General features: G+C 42.2%; 1 protein-coding gene across 2 annotated transcripts in view; it reads right to left on the bottom strand.

Annotated features, from left to right (window-relative positions):
* Positions 1-17,936, bottom strand: part of LOC111185348 (uncharacterized) — a 315,714-nt gene that overhangs the window by 77,626 nt on the left and 220,152 nt on the right. The window lies entirely within an intron of this gene.

The following is a 17,936-nucleotide window of genomic DNA, read 5'->3' as shown; positions in this document are numbered from 1 at the left end:
GATTCAATTCAGTGCCAGTGTAGGGAAGCCGGGTTTCAGCAACAATGTGACACAGAGACACGACGTGAGAAAATGCTGTTGGAAAAATAGCACCAATAAACTTGATCAAGGCAAACCTCCCATTTGTAAAACTGCAGCATCTGCAAAGCACAATGAAATGAGGTGTGCGGGGCTTCCCAGGTGGCGCAGTGGTTGAGAGTCCGCCTGCCGATGCAGGGGACACGGGTTCGTGCCTCGGTCTGGGAAGATCCCACATGCCGCGGAGTGGCTGGGCCCATGAGCCATGGCCGCTGAGCCTGCGCGTCCGGAGCCTGTGCCCCGCAACGGGAGAGGCCGCAACAGTGAGAGGCCCGCGTACCGAACAACAACAAAAAAAACGAGGTGTGCTTGTACCAACTTTCTGCGAAGTCCTGGTTTAGTGGAATGTCAGTGTGCCTCCACCCTTGCCTAGGCGCCATCGTCCTCACTGCCCTGTTTCCCAGCCTGTTTCCACAACAACGCTCAACCTTTCTCAGCCTCATCACTGCTCAAATTCTATCCCTGCTTCTGCAAAGGGGAAGGAATAGTGCAGCAGGATGTGAGCAAACAGAAGCAATCATCAGTTGCTAAAACTCTGAACTTGTAAAAAATCTACTTCGTTTTCCAAGAGTGGAGAAAGCGTTAGGTCGCCTGAGCTAAGATCATCAGAACCGCCACTCGGTAGATTCCATGTCAGCGAAAGAAATTATCCCAAAATCCGTTTGAATGAGAGAAGCTGTCAGTCTCTAAAATATTCTACACCGCATTTGACTGCTTGCTTAGTTTATTTTTTTAATCGGAAAGCACCAACAATTCTCTCTACTGCCACACTTCTGATTTAATAAAGATGCTTTTTCATCTGCCATAAAGGTCCCACAAGACAACGTAATTATGAAATGTGTGCGAACCTAACAGAAGAAAGCTGAGCCTTGTAAAAAGTGAGAAAAGAGAAGATTGCCCTAACCGGGGAGTCCCAGAAACGCTCAGTTTGCAGCTGTCTTTCTTGACCCATTGGTTTTTTAGTATCATGCTGTTTAGTCTCCACTTGTTTGTGCCTTCTGTGATCTTCTGGGCACCTGTCTTTCTTGACATGGTCTCAGGCCTTCTCCTACAGCCCCAGCTTGTGGACTAGCTTGCATTTCCTCATAGCAGGGCAGGCTTGGGGCAGATGGACTACTTACCTGGCAGGTTAAGACTTCACAGGTGAATATTCCAGGAAGAAATGTGCAAGCTGCTTCACTTTTTATGACTTAGCCTCAGAAGTCATTCAATGACAATGCTGGCACATTCTCTTGGTACACACCAGTCACCAGCCCAAGCAGATTCAAGAGAAGGGGATTTAGACTCCCTCTGGTGGAAAAGGGGCAAGGCTCTATAAGAGCCTGGGGAATGGGAGCTATTGTTGCTGCCATCTTTGGAAAATACAACCTGCCACAGGGCATTAATAACCAAATCATGGTGGCCAAAGATATTTGGGTGATGAACAAATGAATAAATCAACCGTGAAACACATTCCAATGATTTTTTTCAATAACTCCCTTCTCCTTATTACCTCCCCCTTTTCTTCCACCATATTATGTAGTTGCTGCTCTGCAGGGCATAGCTGATAACAGATTTTCCTGATTCATCTTTCATCCAACCTCTATGGCTTTTCTTCTTCCTCTAATATTCTAAGTCCGGGAATCCCCGCTACCCTAGAGTTTGTGCCTGTTCCCCCCACTCCCTATTCTATACGTTCTCCTTGAAAATTGTATCTGCGTTTTCTTTCCCATGGCTTTAAATACCATTTTATACAGCTGACACCAAAATCTATATTATTAGCTCTAATCTTTCTCCTAAGCCCAAGATACATATTTCAAACTCAATATTAGATATTTTAACCAAATGTCCCAGCAATTTTTAACATTCACTATAACCTCCCAATAAGGTCCTTCTTCTGACTTTCCTTTCTTACTGAGGTCACTATTACTGTAATAAATCAGAAATAGATACTCTAAAAAGTTATATAAAACATCTAATTTACTTAGAGTAGACATCTACACTGCCAGAATAGATTATTCCCTCTTTCCAATACCTGAACAACTGTAATTTGCTTTCCAATGGTTTGCCACTATTAGGTGTTCACTACTAATCCATGCTACATACAGCAATCAGACTGAAACATTCAAAAGCACTATATTCTTTGGGAGACATTACTCCTCAAAATGCTTCAATGGCCTAACTTCTCCCCAGACTAAACTCTTTAGCATAATTATTGACCTACAGTTCCATCTTTATCTTTTACTTCTCCCTTCATACCATCTATATTCAACACAAACTATACGTTTATGTTCCTTAAACTTATTCCAAATTCTCAAACCAATATGCCTTTCCTTAAATATATAAAGCAAACATATATAAAGAAAAAAAATATATATATATATACATATAAAGCAAATACAGACAGACAAATGGAGAAACTGACAATAACACAGTAACAGTAGGGGATTTTAACACCCCACTTAACATCAATGGACAGATGACCCAGACAGAAAATCAATGAGGCAACAGTGGTCTTAATAGACCAGTGGTACTTAATAGATCTCTATTGGACATTACATCCAAAAACAGCAGCATACACATTCTATTCAAGTGCATGTGAACATTTTCCAGGATAGATTGCATGCTAAGCCACAAAACAAGTCTCAGCCAATTTAAGAGCACAGAAACAGTTTCAAGCATTTTCTCTGACCACAATGGTATGGAACTAGAAATCAATTATAGAAAGAAAAGTGGGAAAGGCACAAACAAGTGGAGACTAAACAGCATGATACTAAAAAACCAATGGGTCAATGAAAAAACCAAAGTGGAAATCAGCAAGTATCTAAAGACAAATGAAAATGGAAATACAACACTCCAAAATGTATGGGAGGTAGCAAAAGCAGTTCCAAGAGGGAAGTTTATAGTGATACAGGCCTTCCTCAAGAAACAAGAAAAATTTTAAATAAACAACCTAAACTACCACCTGAATTAGAAAAAGAAGAATAAACAAAGGCCAAAGTCAACAGAAGGAAGGAAATAATAAAGATTAGAGAAAATAAAACAGAGATCAAAAAAACAGTAGAAAAGATTAATGAAACCAAGAGCTGTTTGTTTGAAAAGATAAACAAAACTGATAAACCTTTAGCCAGGCTCACCATGAATAAAAGGGAGAGGACCCAAATAAACAAAATAAGAAATGAAAGAGAAGAAATGCCAACCAATACCACACAGATACATAAAATCATAAGAGGATACTACAAATAGTTATATGCCAATAAACTGGACATCCTAGAAGAAATGGACAATTTCCAGAAACATACAACCTGCCAAGACTGAATCAAGAAGAGACTGACAATTGGAACAGGCTGATCTCATCACTATCAGTGACAATGAATTTGTAATTTTAAAAAACCCCCAGCAAACAAAAGTCCAATCTGGATGGCTTCAAAGGAGAATTCTACCAGATGTATAAGGAAGAGCTAATACTTATTCTGAAACCATTCCAAAAAAAACTGAAGAGGATGAAACACTCCCAAATTCATCCTACAAGTCCACCATTACCCTGATACCAAAACTAGATAAAGATACAACAAAAGAAAAAAAATTACATGCCAAAATCTTTGATTAATATAGATGCAAAAATCCTCAACCAAATATTAGCAAACTGAATACAACAATATATAAAAAGGACCATATACCACGATCAAGTTGGATTTATTCCAAGGACACGAGGATGGTTCAATATTCACAAAAATCAATGTGATACATCACATTAACAAAAGAAAAGACAAAACCACATGATTGTCTCAATAGACACAGAAAAATCATTTGACAAAATTCAGCATCCACCCATTATAAAAACTCTCATCAATGTGGGTATACAGGGAACATACCTCAACATGATAAAGGCCATTTATGACAAACCCACACCTAATATCATACTCAATGGTGAAAAGCTGAAAGCCTTTCCTCTAAGTTCAGGAACAAGATAAGGATGTCTACTCTCACCCCTTCTACTTAATACAGTATTGGAGGTCCTAGCCATAGCAATCAGACAAGAAAAAGATATAAATCCAAATTGGAAGGAAAGAAAACTGTCATGATTTGCAAGTAACATACTATATATAGAAAACCCTAAAGTCTCCACCCCAAAACTATTAGAACTAATACATGAATTTGGCAAAGTTGCAGGATACAAAATTAATAAACATAAATCTCCTGCTTTTCTATACACTAATAATGAACTATTTGAATGAGAAAGTATTAAAACAATCTAATTTACAATAGCACCGAATAATAAAATACCTAGGAATAAACTTAACCAAGAAGGTGAAAAACCTATGCTCTGGAAACTATAAAACACTGATGAAGGAAATCAAAGGAATATATCCCATGTTCTTGTATTGGAATAATTAATGTTGTTGAAACGGCCATACTACCCTAAGCAATTTACAGATTTAATGCAATCCCTACCAAAATACCCGTGACATTTTCACAGAACTAGAATAATCCTAAAATTCGTTTGCAACAAAAAAAGATCCCGAGTTGCCAAAGCAATCTTGAGAAAAAAAGAACAAAGCTAGAGGTATCATGCTCCCAGACTTAAGACTATGCTACAAAGCTACAGTAATCAAAAACAGCATGGTAATGGCACAAAAACAGACATATAGATTAATGAAACACAACAGAGAGCCCAGAAATAAATCCACACACCTATGGTCAATTAATCTATGACAAAGGAGGCAAGAATATACAATGGGGAAAAGACAGTCTCTTCAACAAGTTGTGCTGGGAAAACTGGACAGCTCCATGTAAAAGAATGAAATTAGAACACTCTCACACTATATACAAAAATAAACTAAAAATGAATTGAAGACCTAAATGTAAGACTGGATATTATAAAACTCCTCAGGTAAAACAGGCAGAACAATCTTTGACATAAATCATAACAATATTTTTTAGATCAGTCTCCAAAGGCAAAAAATAAATAAATAAATATAAACAAAAGGGATTTCATTACACTTAACAGCTTTTGCACAGCAAAGGAAACCATCAACAAAATGGAAGAAAATATTTGCAAATGATGTGACTGTCAAGGGATTTAATTCCAGAAGATACAAACAGCTCATACAACTCAATATCAAAATAAATAAATAAGTAAATACAACCCAATCAAAAAATGGGCAGAAGACATAAATGGACATTTTTCTAAAGAAGACATACAGATGGTCAACAGGCACATGAAAAGACGCTCGACATCACTAATCATTAGGGAAAGGCAAATCAAAACAATTGTTATCACTCATTCACCCATACTAATCCGTCAGAATGGCTATCATCAAAAACGTAAGAAGTAACAAATATTGGAGAGGATGTGGAGAAAAGGAAACCCTTGTACACAATTGGTAGGTATGTAAATTGGTACAGCCACTATGGAAATCAGTATGGAGGTTCCACAGAAAAACTAAAAATAGAACTACCATTTGATCCAGCAGCTCCACTTCTCAGTATATATCTGGAAAAAACAAAACCACTAATTCAAAAAGATACATGCACCCCAATGTTCATAGCAGCTTTACAACTGCCAAGATATGGAAGCAACCTAAGTGTCCATCAACAGATGAATGGATAAAGAAGATGTAGCATGTGTATACACAATAGAATATTACTCAGCCTTAAAAAAGAATGAAATTCTGCCATTTGCAGCAGTCTGGAGGGACCTAGAGATTATGCTTAGTGAAATAAGTCACACAGAGAAAGACAAATACTGTATCTTATCATTTACATGTGGAATCAAAACAATAAAATAAATGAATGTATATAGCAAAACAGAAACAGACTCACAGATATAGAAAACAAACTAGTGTTTACCAGTCGGGGAGAGGGAAGGAGAGAGGGCCAAGATTGGAGTGTGGATTTAAGAGATATGAACTACTGTGTATAAAATAGATAACAAGGGTACATTGTACAGCACTGGGAATTATAACCATTATCTTATAGTAACTTCTAATGGAGTATAATCTGTAACAATTCTGAATCACTATGCTGTGCATGTGAAACTAATGTTGTAAGTTAACTATACTTCAATTTTTAAAAAGATGATGTAAATAATTGGTACTTTAATAAGCATATAACTTTACAGTTTTTCTGAACACCATGTTTCTACATCCTTAAAAGGAGAAGTTTAAATTAAATGATCCAAAATATTCCTTCCAGTTCTAAGATTGTAGATTTGAACCAGTTAAAAAAAATCATTCTTAAAATGTTAAATCCAAAAGTGCTTGACATGTTGTCTATGAATATTTAATCACTTCCATATCAAATCTCAAAATGTTGGACCAGAAGTTCATGGATAACCTTGAATTAAAATGAAAACCTTTCAAGTAATCTGTAGATAATCATTACAGATCATTGTTTCAGTCTCTCAGAAAAGAGGCTTTTTACAGCTTTTTAGCTTATCATTGTTCAGGTACTGAATCTGAAATGGACCATCAACCTCGTCTCTCCACCTGCCAAAGGCTGTGCCTGTTTTCACACTTATTTCTTGTCCAAACCATTGAAATCGTATTCACAATCACAGGCTTGAAATCATGACTAGTCACACATCCTGTAAAACCCTCTCATAAAGACAAATTGCATCCTTCTTCCCAACTTGTCCTTCTGTCCGCTAATGGTGCTGTGTTCTGAGAACGCCCTCCTGGAGTTCTCAGATGACCAAACACATCCTTACCTTTATGACTTCGCAATTTCTGGTTTCATCAGCCAACAAGACAGAAAGTTTCAAAGAGGCTGATCAAATACAGTTAATGCTAGTAGAAGCTGAAGTTTCCTTGTCATTCATCTCATTGGTCTGAAGAAAGGAACAAGCAAAGAACTGTCAACTCCCCCCTCCCTATATATGCATCAGCCTTTTCCCAAAGCCAGAACACTAACCAGATCAGGACACAGATGTGTTCTGGGAAGGTAACCGCCCTTACATATTTATCCCACCTTCGTGGAGAGAAGATGTGGCTGGTTAGGCGACCCCTCTGCACAAGAAAAAATACACCTGGTCATTTATCCCATTCAGCCCATTTACCTTGCTATCAGGTATAGTGACAATATAAGGCTTTCAGTGAACATAAGCCATTCTGATTTGATTCAGTTGTATGTATTGGGGTTCCTCAGTGTTGTTCCCCACCATCAGTTATTGCCCTGTTTCTTGGAGGGCTACAGCCCATAAAATGCTCCTACTGTATGCATAACTTGATTCCCAGCCCTACCTCCTCTTCTAATCTGGTCAGCTGTACTAGTCTCCCTACGGGAACTTCTTAAGTCCTAGAGCAAGTTCTAAGCATCCAGCACCCCACTTCTTGTTCTCTGAGCCCTAATCTCTGTTTGTAGCTCTGCTGCTTTAGAGAAATCTCTCTCAGAAGTAAAGAGCCCTCAAAATCAAGTGAGAGTGTGAGAAAGAGACAATCCCTCAGCCAATATTGTTCACAAAACCCCAGAATGCCCTCATCCCCTGCCTCCCACCTATCCTGACCTCTCACTCTGGCCAGGACTCACCCTAACTCTTACGAGACTGACATCTGAAAAGGGAAAAGTAAAGGAAGGATACAGTCCCTCTCCCAACCACGCACACAAAAGGAGAGGACACTCTGACCCTTTCCCTGCATTTTCCAATTTCTATTATGACAGACATCCTCACATTTATCCACCCTTCATGTACTTAGCCTTAAGGGGCTTCTTACCACTTTCCTTGTACCTTATTTACTACAAGACTTTTACTTCCATTACAATGTCTTCCCCCTGAGCCGGCTGAAATGTGTATGGTGAACAAGGGACCAAGAGTCTCCAAGTCCTTTATAGACCGGTGTCTAGAAAACTCAAGAGCCATCAGTTCTACTGACTATAAAGCAACGGTTAATCAAGTGGGGGAGGAAAGGTATCCATTTAATTCGTTGTTTAGCAAAATGAAGCAGAGATGGGAATATGATGAAGACAAGGACCCTGCATTCACTGAGTACTCCTCACATGTTGGAACCTGGGACCAGTTCTGATGTTATATAATCTTCAAACGGTGCTACGAAGCAGGGATTCCTTCATCCCCATTGTACCAATGAGGAAAATAAGGCTTAGAGAGACTAAGAAATGTGCCCAAGTCCACAACAGTCACAAGGAACAAGGATGAGGAATTAAACCCGGGGACCTTGGTTGCAAATTTGTACCTCAGAGCAGTATTTAGCAAATATGGGGGGCAAAGATGAATATTTTAGAAGTACCCAAGGAGAACTTTTCTGACTGCATTTTCTTGCCTCAGTCTTCTATCTGCCTTAATAAACCCCCATGTGAAGGAGCTAAGATTAACTAAATCCAGCCTCCTTCAGACAAGAAAAAAGGTGCTTAAATACAGTACATCTCTGAGATAAGAGTACTGTAACTAGTGAGCTCTGTTCCTCAGTGTAAGTTTGCTGAATACATGAATGAGTCAACTGAATGAAACCGATCGAGATTCTCTGAAACAATTCATGCACATAATGAAAAATATACTTCAAATCACGGAAAATTATTATCTTCCTCAAATCTATGCTTCCCTGCACCGCCTCTTCCCTTCCCAAAACAGTGAGGGAGCCTTCTCCTGCCCTCCAATGGGGAGACAGGGCAGCGGCAGCAAGTTCTGGGCTGTCAGCACTCCTATTACCATCTTTGATGTCTGAGGGTCTTACCCATTCATGCTCAGAAATGGACTCTCCAAGTACCGCACAGGGGGCCACGTGCACGTGGAGAAATGTCCTGCATTGGAAGAGTCCAGTGCAGAGTAAGTAATGGTGTAACACGATCCCTTTTGCATTTTAGGAAGACCCGCCTGACCACAAGAAGGGCAATGGTTCGGAGAGAAAAAAAGGGTGAAAAGGGAAAAGCCACATCTGAATGTCAGAGATCAGGACTTGTGTGCAAGTAGTTTATTTGCGAAGCGATCCCAGGGCACCGGAACAGGGCCGCTGGAAAACATGAAACAGGAAATGAGGAGAAGCCAACCTAAGTTGCATAACTGAGCAGATCACCACCATGTGCTACCGGGACTCAACCCTGCTGGATGTCCTCTGAGCTGCTGGTAGCTGCCCCAGAGGGAGGTTCATTCCTCGGTACTTCCGAGTCTGTTCACAGACCAGCACGGGTCGGCTGGACCCCGCAGGAATTCCAGAAAGGTACACAGACCCAATTCCAACCTGCGTGTGGAGGCCTCCTCACACCAACAAGCAGTTCCTCAGATGCCAGCTGGGTGTCTGAGCAATCAGCTCAATTCTGGCACTATCTACCGAGAGAGAGAACCAGCTACGAACTGGAGGTCCTGGCGACCCCCTCCAACCCAGGACGCCAAGCACAATCCCAAGTTGCTACCTGTACTGCTGACCAACTGGCTACAAATCAGAGGTTCCCACGACTCCCTCGTTGGGTTCGATTAATTTGCTAGACAGTCTCACAGAACTCAGGAAAACCCGTTTACTCACTAGATTACCAATTTATTACGAAAGGATGCTAGAAGATACAAACCAACAGCCAGATGAAAAGGTACATAGGGCTGAGTCCCAAACAAAGGAACTTGGGGCCAGGCCCAGTGGTGAACAGAAGCATTCTGGTTCCTCCATGTAGAAGCTCTCTGAAAAGGACCAAAGAGCTGTCCTTTTAGGTTTTTATGGAGGCTTCATTACGTAGTCATGATTGACTAAACTGGCCAATGGTGATTGATTCCACCTCCAGGCCCTCTCCGCTCCCTAGAGGTTGGGGGATGGGACTGAAAGTTCCAACCCTCTAATCACATGGTTGGTCCTTCTGGAAACCAGCCCCCATCCTTGTGTCCAAATTTCACAGCATTAGCCTAACAAGAGACACCTTTGTTGCTCTCATCACTTAGAAAATTCCAAGAGTCAAGGGATGCTTTGTAAATATCACGTAGTAGTTCTTTGCTGCAGGAGGCATGGCGTTGCTCCAAAACCCTCGCAGACTACGGTGTGACTCAAGACACAGCAGCCTCATCCGTTACGAGTAGCTCCAGCACTGCCAGTTCCGCTGAGTGATACAGTCTGGATGGCTGGACAGCTTTCACCCCAACCCGGACTTCCTACAGCACCCTCTCTTGCTCTGAGCCACATTCAAAACTTGTGGTTTTCTGAGTTACTCAACCAAAGGGTGAGAATATTACTCCCAACTGCAGCATATGCTACCTTCAGAATTCAAATAAGCCCACCAAACAGGATGCTCTTTCTTAGTGGTAGGAAGTGTAAAGTCCAACAACATGTCCTTTTGAGGCAATGTCCAGGCATGCCAAAGACCATGAGGCACCTTAAAACATCACTGCTCTGGCTGGATCCGAATCCTCACAGGGTTCATCTCGTCTACTCTGGCACACAAGGATCTTACTAAGGTACCCACAGTACTTTTTACTTCTGGCTCGCCAAATCCAGTTGGCATGATGTGATCAATATGGCAAAGTAACATGAATCTGTAGACTTTTAAGATGAGTGAGCTTCCTGAGAACTATACTGTGATGAAAGCTTGGGACAAAACAGTGACAATGTATTGCTATCCACCATACATAAACACAAACTAATTTAGACCCTCTTAATTATGAGGACTGAGAAAAATCTGTTCAGCCAATGAGCTGCTACATACCAAGCACCAGAGTCTGTACTGATTCATCGGTCTAGATTCTACGTTCATCACAACAGTTGTGATTGGACTGTTAATGGGTTACATGTACAGTCAGCCATTGCCATCTGCCATTATTCATTTGGTCTTTCCAAAGGTCAAATAAACTGAGTGGGGACATAAGAGAAACCTTCTGAGGAACCTGTAAAATGTGCACCCCAATCAGGAAGAGGCAGTATTTGTCCCCAGCATCCCTCCGGGTCGGTCAGGTGTTGCACAGAGGGTGTTAACTGCCCCTACTCCCAGGTACGTACATGCATCAGGATAGATGCCTGTGCTCTCAGAGGGAGACACCCCGGACGGCAGGGGTAGAAAAGACCTGGGCTAAGCCCATTGTACAACCAAGGTGAGACAGATGCCTACAATGCAGGTCACAGAAGTAACTGGAGCACAAAGGTTGTTCAGGAAGATGGGGGAGGGAACTTACAAATGTCATAACCAATGGGTCAGTTAGCAGAGTGTTGCAGTATTTTTTTTCTTGGCCGGTGCCATGTGGGATCTTAGTTCTACAATCAGGGATGGAACCCACGCCCCCAGCACTGGAAGTGTGGAGCCCTAACCACTGGACCGCCAGGGAAGTCACGAGAACTGCAATGTTTTAGACATGACTCTGTAAAGGTCTGAACTAAGGAGATGGTGGCAGATCTGAAGGAAAGGAGACAGTTTCAGTATATAGTTATGAGGAAGATGTCAGAGAGGCAAAATAAGAAGTGACTAATTTATCATTTCCTACGTATTTGCCCTCAGACTTCAAGGTGCCCTGTGACAAAACAATTCCTTGGAAAAGTCAAAGTTGAGAAATGCTGGTTTATGCGTGAGTGGTCTTCCCTTGTATGAGGTTTCCATCCTCATACATCCTCACGCGTTTCCACGCACCAGTGTTTGGATATAAACCAATTTAATTTGGACCATTCTGATATTTTCCTTTTTGCTACATTATACAAAAATGTTAGTTAAAATAGAACTCAAATCAATGAGTAAACAGGACTTTAAATATGAAAGGAAATCTAACTTCCAGCAGGCTGAAAGTAGATTAAAGCAAGCACCATGGTGGGCTCCCAGCTCACAGGAGCATCCCTGAGCCAGGCAGTGTTCAAGCCTGGGACTCTTTAAAAATCTTTCCTCTCTTTTAAAAAACATGTATCTACCTACACTTATTTTCCAAGGATAATTTTGGTGAACAGGAAATCCATGCCTCAGATTTCTTTCGCAGGCCCCAAAGGATTCCCAAGTACACTTGAGCTGCATAACAGCTGTAAAAATTAATGATGGATGAACACTATCCTTTGTGCTAGAAAAATAGTGAAAGAAAATCTCCAAGTGTTAAAACTGGGTCATAAACAACAATGAAAAAAGAAACTTTAGTTGTGCAGTTGTGAAAATTAGAAGTTGTGTCTAGTAGCAGAATTGAGCCAGGGGAGGCAGTAGCTTGTTTTAATGATGTTCCAGGAAAGTTTCTTCTACTCCCTCGTCAGCTGGGAACCTATTTCTTCTAAGAGGGTTAGAAACCATCTTTCTGAATAATCTTGAAGTGTTCTTACCAATTTCCTTCAAGTACAACAAATTTAAATCACTAGAGGTAGTGACAGAAAGAGACTCAAAAATCCTAGAGAATTCTCTGTGAAACAATAGAAATCATAAGTAATCAGAATCTCATCTTTTCACCCAGCTAGTGGTGATTTGTAACAGTTTTGTCGAGCTTTCTCTATTATAGTCAGCCATCATTTTAACTTCCAAAGAAATATTGCTACAACACAATAATAATAATACTTTCAGTAAATTGCAGGATACAGCTTGACCTTCCCCAAGAGCTGAGGTAACCAAGGGAGGACTACAGGTCAGACATTCTGAGTCTATTTCATGTCAAGTGCCAATTATTTTTAATTGCAAAAGGGCCTAAAGAAAGTGAAAACTTGTCCAATATACATGTTTTTCTTCCAACTAGATTTCCTAATGAATTACCTGTACTGATTAGGTAAAACACCATGAAACTGATTACCTATTGTATTTACGATAATCCCAATACACATTTAATAACCTCTTAATTGCCCCTCAAATATTCATCACGGAGATACAAAATTCTGTTATATAGTATCTATAATCAAGAAAAAAGATGTATAATTGCAAAAGGCCAAAATGAATGCCTTCAAATTTAAAACGTAAGGATATCGTGATGTGGATGTCACCTCCTAAGTGACGAGCCAATCCTGCATAAGCCAGTTACTCCCAGGTACCATGCTTGTGACTGGGTTACTGGTATTTTGTACACCGGCCAATCAGCCAGTTTTTCCTTAGATAACTTGATCTTACGACATTAGCACGAAATTCACCCAAAATGCCTTCTGTAAAAGGAAAACAAGATTTCTTTTGTTAACGAAACAGTAATTTTTAACATGAAGCTAGATCACCTTAAGAAAATATACTATTATAGGAATGAAAACAGTGAAAGTCTTTCTGTTCAGTGGAGGTCCCCAAAACTCATAAAAATGAGTAAGTATCCCTACCTTATAAAGAGAGCTACCAGTCCTATAGCTGTAAGACTGCCAAAATGTAACAAAACCATAGTTTTGTTTGAGTTCCCCCAAAAGGGGACTCTGCGGAAAGAACTTGTACTGAGGTAGTTCATTTAAGAGTTTATACAAGAAAGCAGGAGGGAAGGAACAAGGAAATGGAGAGAGAGGTGGAAAACCAACTCAGGGCACAGTACTGCGATTGCTGCCATGGACAACAGGGGCTTCACGCTGCAAGAGCCTCTGAGGAACACAGAATGTCTTCCAGCATGGTCCACCCAAAGCAGGGCATCTGCGGCATTTACCTACTGGCTCGCCTGTTGGTTGAGGGTTGACTGCCGTGTTAACTGCATTGCATTTGGGGACCCAACCTACAAGTGGGCCCAGGGGATGCCTGTGGCTTTAGAGGAGGTTCTGAGAGAGAAATGGAGAGATTCATGGTGGACCCGCGCAGTGAGATGGTATCCGTGTGCTTAGAACCATCCAGCACGGCCGTGACTGAAATAAAAAGGGAACCAACGGGATGAGATGCAGGGCACCAAGATACTGCAGCATTGGTCCACCCCATGCCCATCCTTTTTTTTTAAAGACATTTCAAAATGATCAAAGGGAGTAAGTCCTTAAAGCAAAGGGCCTCAGAGCATCATGGCACTTCCCTTTCTATTCCCACAGGGGAGGTCATACGGTTGATTTTCATACCCAAGGCAAATGAGGAAGCTTAAAAAGAAGAACTTCTCCAAGTACCTGGGGGAAGTGTGCAAGGGAGGAGTCTTAAATCTCAGTGCCATCAGGCATCTTTCTCCTCTCCTGAAACAAGTGTCTGGGCTTATCTCTGTTGCCAACAGAAAAGAGAAAGTGTTTCTGGATCTTAATATACATCCCTTTAAACCTGCCTTCCTTACCCCCTTGCCAGCTGGGAATTCTGAAGTCAGCAAGCTAGCTGGAGGGTGCAGAGCAAGGAGAGGAGAAAACAGTTATGAGAGCAAAGTGCCCCCTACCATTTAATGCAGGAAGGTTATCTGTGCTCCCATTGGCCCAGGAGACACCTTGCATGATAGGCTAGGATGCTCTTGAAAGGATATTGCCCTAGACAGCTGCCTGCAGGACAAGGAACCACAGCAGAGGGCTGTGTGGGTGGACCACTGGAGGGCAGCAGTCCGCCAAAGGGTGCATTGTCAGGGCCGATGGGGCAGGCTGCTAGCTGTCCCCACAAATGCCCTCTCCCTCATGCTGGACACGTGTCTACCAAGCTACAGACTGCATTTCCCGGCCTCTTTCCACTCAAAGTAACTGCATGACTAAGTTGTTGTCAATGCAGTGTTAGCAAAAATGATGGGTGCAACTTCTGCCTCATTTGCTCAAAGGAAATACCTGCCCTGGTTCCACCTCCTTCCTCTCCTCTCTATCTGAAAAAACGGACGTGCTCAAGGCAGCTTTTTGATCCTGCAGACCGGGTAATGCCCCAGGTGATGGTGAAACAGTAAGACGGAAGGACCTTGGCTCCCTAAATGACCTTAGGAGGCAGAGCTGGACTGCCAAGTGAGAGAATAATAAATCTGCTTCATTTAAGCCAGGGTTTCCTAGCATTTTTTTCACTACTTCCCCCCTAAGGAGAAAAAAGAAATTTAATTTGAGTAATTAAATTTTTAATTTAATTTCTTCCTAGCAAGAGAGACAAAATACTAAGAAATAAGATCTTGCTGAGCTTTGGAAAGCCACAAACCATTTCAATAACTAAGAATTTTTTTCATTCTCCGTCCCCTGAAAACCAATTTTCACCACTACTGAGAACGCATGATTTCAGCTATTATATGATTGGTCTCTTTGTTCGAGCAGCTTACCTCTGCCCTCACTAATATAGTGAGGGAACTAAGTAAGGTAGAAGTCCCTTCTGTGTTCTCCCACAAGCCCACTGTTTCTAGACGATGAGAGAAGTGTTGCCATGAAAAAGGTCACTGGAGAATCAAGAGTGAAAAATAAACACCAGATAAAATACCAGGTAAGTAAAATGGGAGACAACGATTTTGTCGCCCCCAAGAATCTTATGTTGAAGCCCTAACCCTCAATGTTGCTGTATTTGGAGATGGGGCCTGTAAAGAGGTGACAAAAGTCACATTAGGTCATAAAGATGAGGCCCTCATCCAGCGGGGCCCTTAGAGGAGGAAGACACCAGAGCTGGCTGTCTCCGCCATATGAGGACATAGTAGAAAGGCTTCTCTGCAGGACAGAAAGAGAGCCCTCACCAGGACCCCAGCCAGCCAGCACCTTGATCTGGGGCTTTCCAGCCTCTAGAACAATGAAAAACAAGTCTCTGCTGTGTAGGCCCCTCAGTCTGTGGCAGCCGAGCCATCTTAACACTGTGGGCTTGGCCACATCTCCTCTCATCTTTCCTTTCACCCGACCCAGTTGGAAGAGCCAGAAGTGAGGGGCATGGGAGCAAGGAAAGCGAAAGCAGGAGTTTATTAAGACATTAGGAGGCCCTACTTCCCTTAGGTGAGAGAGGGGTGGGGAAGGTTTCAACTGGATGAGAAAACAAGGTTTTGATTTAGACTGGACTGTACATTTTAAAACTAGAAAAGGAATTAAAAGCTATGGGTTTCACATGAGATGTCACCCAGAGGTGACAATGGGATATCCACAAAGGCAATCAGGGCAAAAATAATAAACCCATTTCCTGAAGATGCCATACTAGGAGGACGTGGAATTTGTGTCTCCAAACAATTAGGGCACATACCAGGCACCGGAGGGGGACCACGGACACCTAAGGGGATGCGAGGAACCCCCAGCGACCGGGTAGGACGTGGATCATGGGGGGAGTGAAAAGGGAGGAAAAGTGGAGGTGGGATGGGACTGGTGCCCTGAGGGCGGCTGGGGGAGGGGAAGGGATCCCAGGCCTGAAGGGGGAAATTGGGGAAGCACTGGGAGGGCAGAAGATCAAAAGGGAGCGTGGCCAGGTTTCCCCTGCCCACTTGGGCCCCCAGGAACCTGCTGAGACCCTGAGCCTGCTCCTCTGCCCACCGAGGCCCCCTCCAGCCATGTGGGTCCTGAGGGAGTGGGAGGGAGGGAAGGGGGAGCAAAAGTAAAGGCCAGACCTCCGGGACCTGCACCCCTGACGGATGGCTGGGGGAGGGGAGGAGTTCCTACACCCAGCGGGACCCACCCACCGTTAGGGGTCCAGTGGGGACAGGGGAGACCCTGGGGGAGATGGGGAGGGGCACAGAAGAACAGAAGGAAACACAGCCAGCACTTTCCCTGCCACGCAGAGCCCAAGCCCCGCCCCTACACCCCACCCAGGGCCCCACCTCTACACTCGGAGACCCCCTGTGAGACCCCCTCCAATGTGCTGGGCCTAAACCCCACCCACACACCCTCACCCAGGGCCCTACCTCCAAACTCCAGAACTCCACACTCTAGAGGCCCTCCTTCCAACGTGCTGCCTCTCCCCTTGCACCCAGGTCCTAAGCAGAGGCCCCACCCACACTTGAACGTCGCCCCCACACCGCCTAGGCCCTGCCCCTGCCTAAGTTCCACCCCCGCCTAAAACTCTACCCCCGGAGGCAAGGCTCTTTTATTCTTTTTTCCTCTTTTAGATTGGGGCTCTGTTTTACCCTGTTGATTCATTGCTCTTGATCCATTTATATTTTTATTTTTCCTAATAAATCTTTTACTTTTCTAATTTTATTTTATTCTTTATACTTTGTTATTTTTCTCTCCTTTTGGATAGGAAATCAAAAAAATACCTAGAAACAAATGACAATGGAAACACGACGACCCAAAACCTATGTGATGCAGCAAAAGCAGTTCTAAGAGGGAAGTTTATACCAATACTATCCTACCTCAAGAAAGAAGAAAAATCACAAATAAACAACCTAACCTTACACCTAAAGCAATTAGAGAAATAACAAAAAAACCCCAAAGTTAGCAGAAGGAAAGAAATCATAAAGATCAGATCAGAAGTAAATGAAAAAGAAAGGAAGGAAACAATAGCAAAGATCAATAAAACTAAAAGCTGGTTCTTTGAGAAGATAAACAAAATTGATAAACCATTAGCCAGACTCATCAAGAAAAAAAGGGAGAAGACTCAAATCAACAGAATTAGAAATGAAAAAGGAAAAGTGACAACTGACACTGCAGAAATACAAAGGATCAGGAGAACTCTATGTCAATAAAATGGACAACCTGGAAGAAATGGACAAATTCTTAAAAACGCACAACCTGCCAAGACTGAACCAGGAAGAAACAGAAAATATAAACAGACCAATCACAAGCACTGAAATTGAAACTGTGATTAAAAATCTTCCAACAAACAAAAGCCCAGGACCAGATGGTTTCACAGGCAAATTGTATCAAACATTTAGAGAAGAGCTAACACCTATCCTTCACAAACTCCTCCAAAATCTAGCATAGGGAGGAACACTCCCAAACTCATTCTATGAGGTCACCATCACCCTGATACCAAAACCAGACAAAGATGTCACAAAAAAACTACAAGCCAATATTACTGATGAACACAGATGCAAAAATCCTGAACAAAATACTAGCAAACAGAATCTAACAGCACATTAAAAGGATCATACACCATGATCAAGTGGGATTTATGCCAGGAATCCAAGGATTCTTCAATACACACAAATCAACCGATGTGATACACCATATTAACAAATTAAAGGAGAAAACCCATGTGATCATCTCAAG

The sequence above is a fragment of the Delphinapterus leucas genome, chromosome 6, assembly GCF_059928025.1.
Source record: "Delphinapterus leucas isolate spDelLeu-1000000601 "Yukka" chromosome 6, BTC_Dleu_Yukka2, whole genome shotgun sequence".
Lineage (NCBI taxonomy): Eukaryota > Metazoa > Chordata > Mammalia > Artiodactyla > Monodontidae > Delphinapterus > Delphinapterus leucas.
Note: the sequence above shows the minus strand (reverse complement) of the source record. Positions and strands in the feature narration are given on the sequence as shown.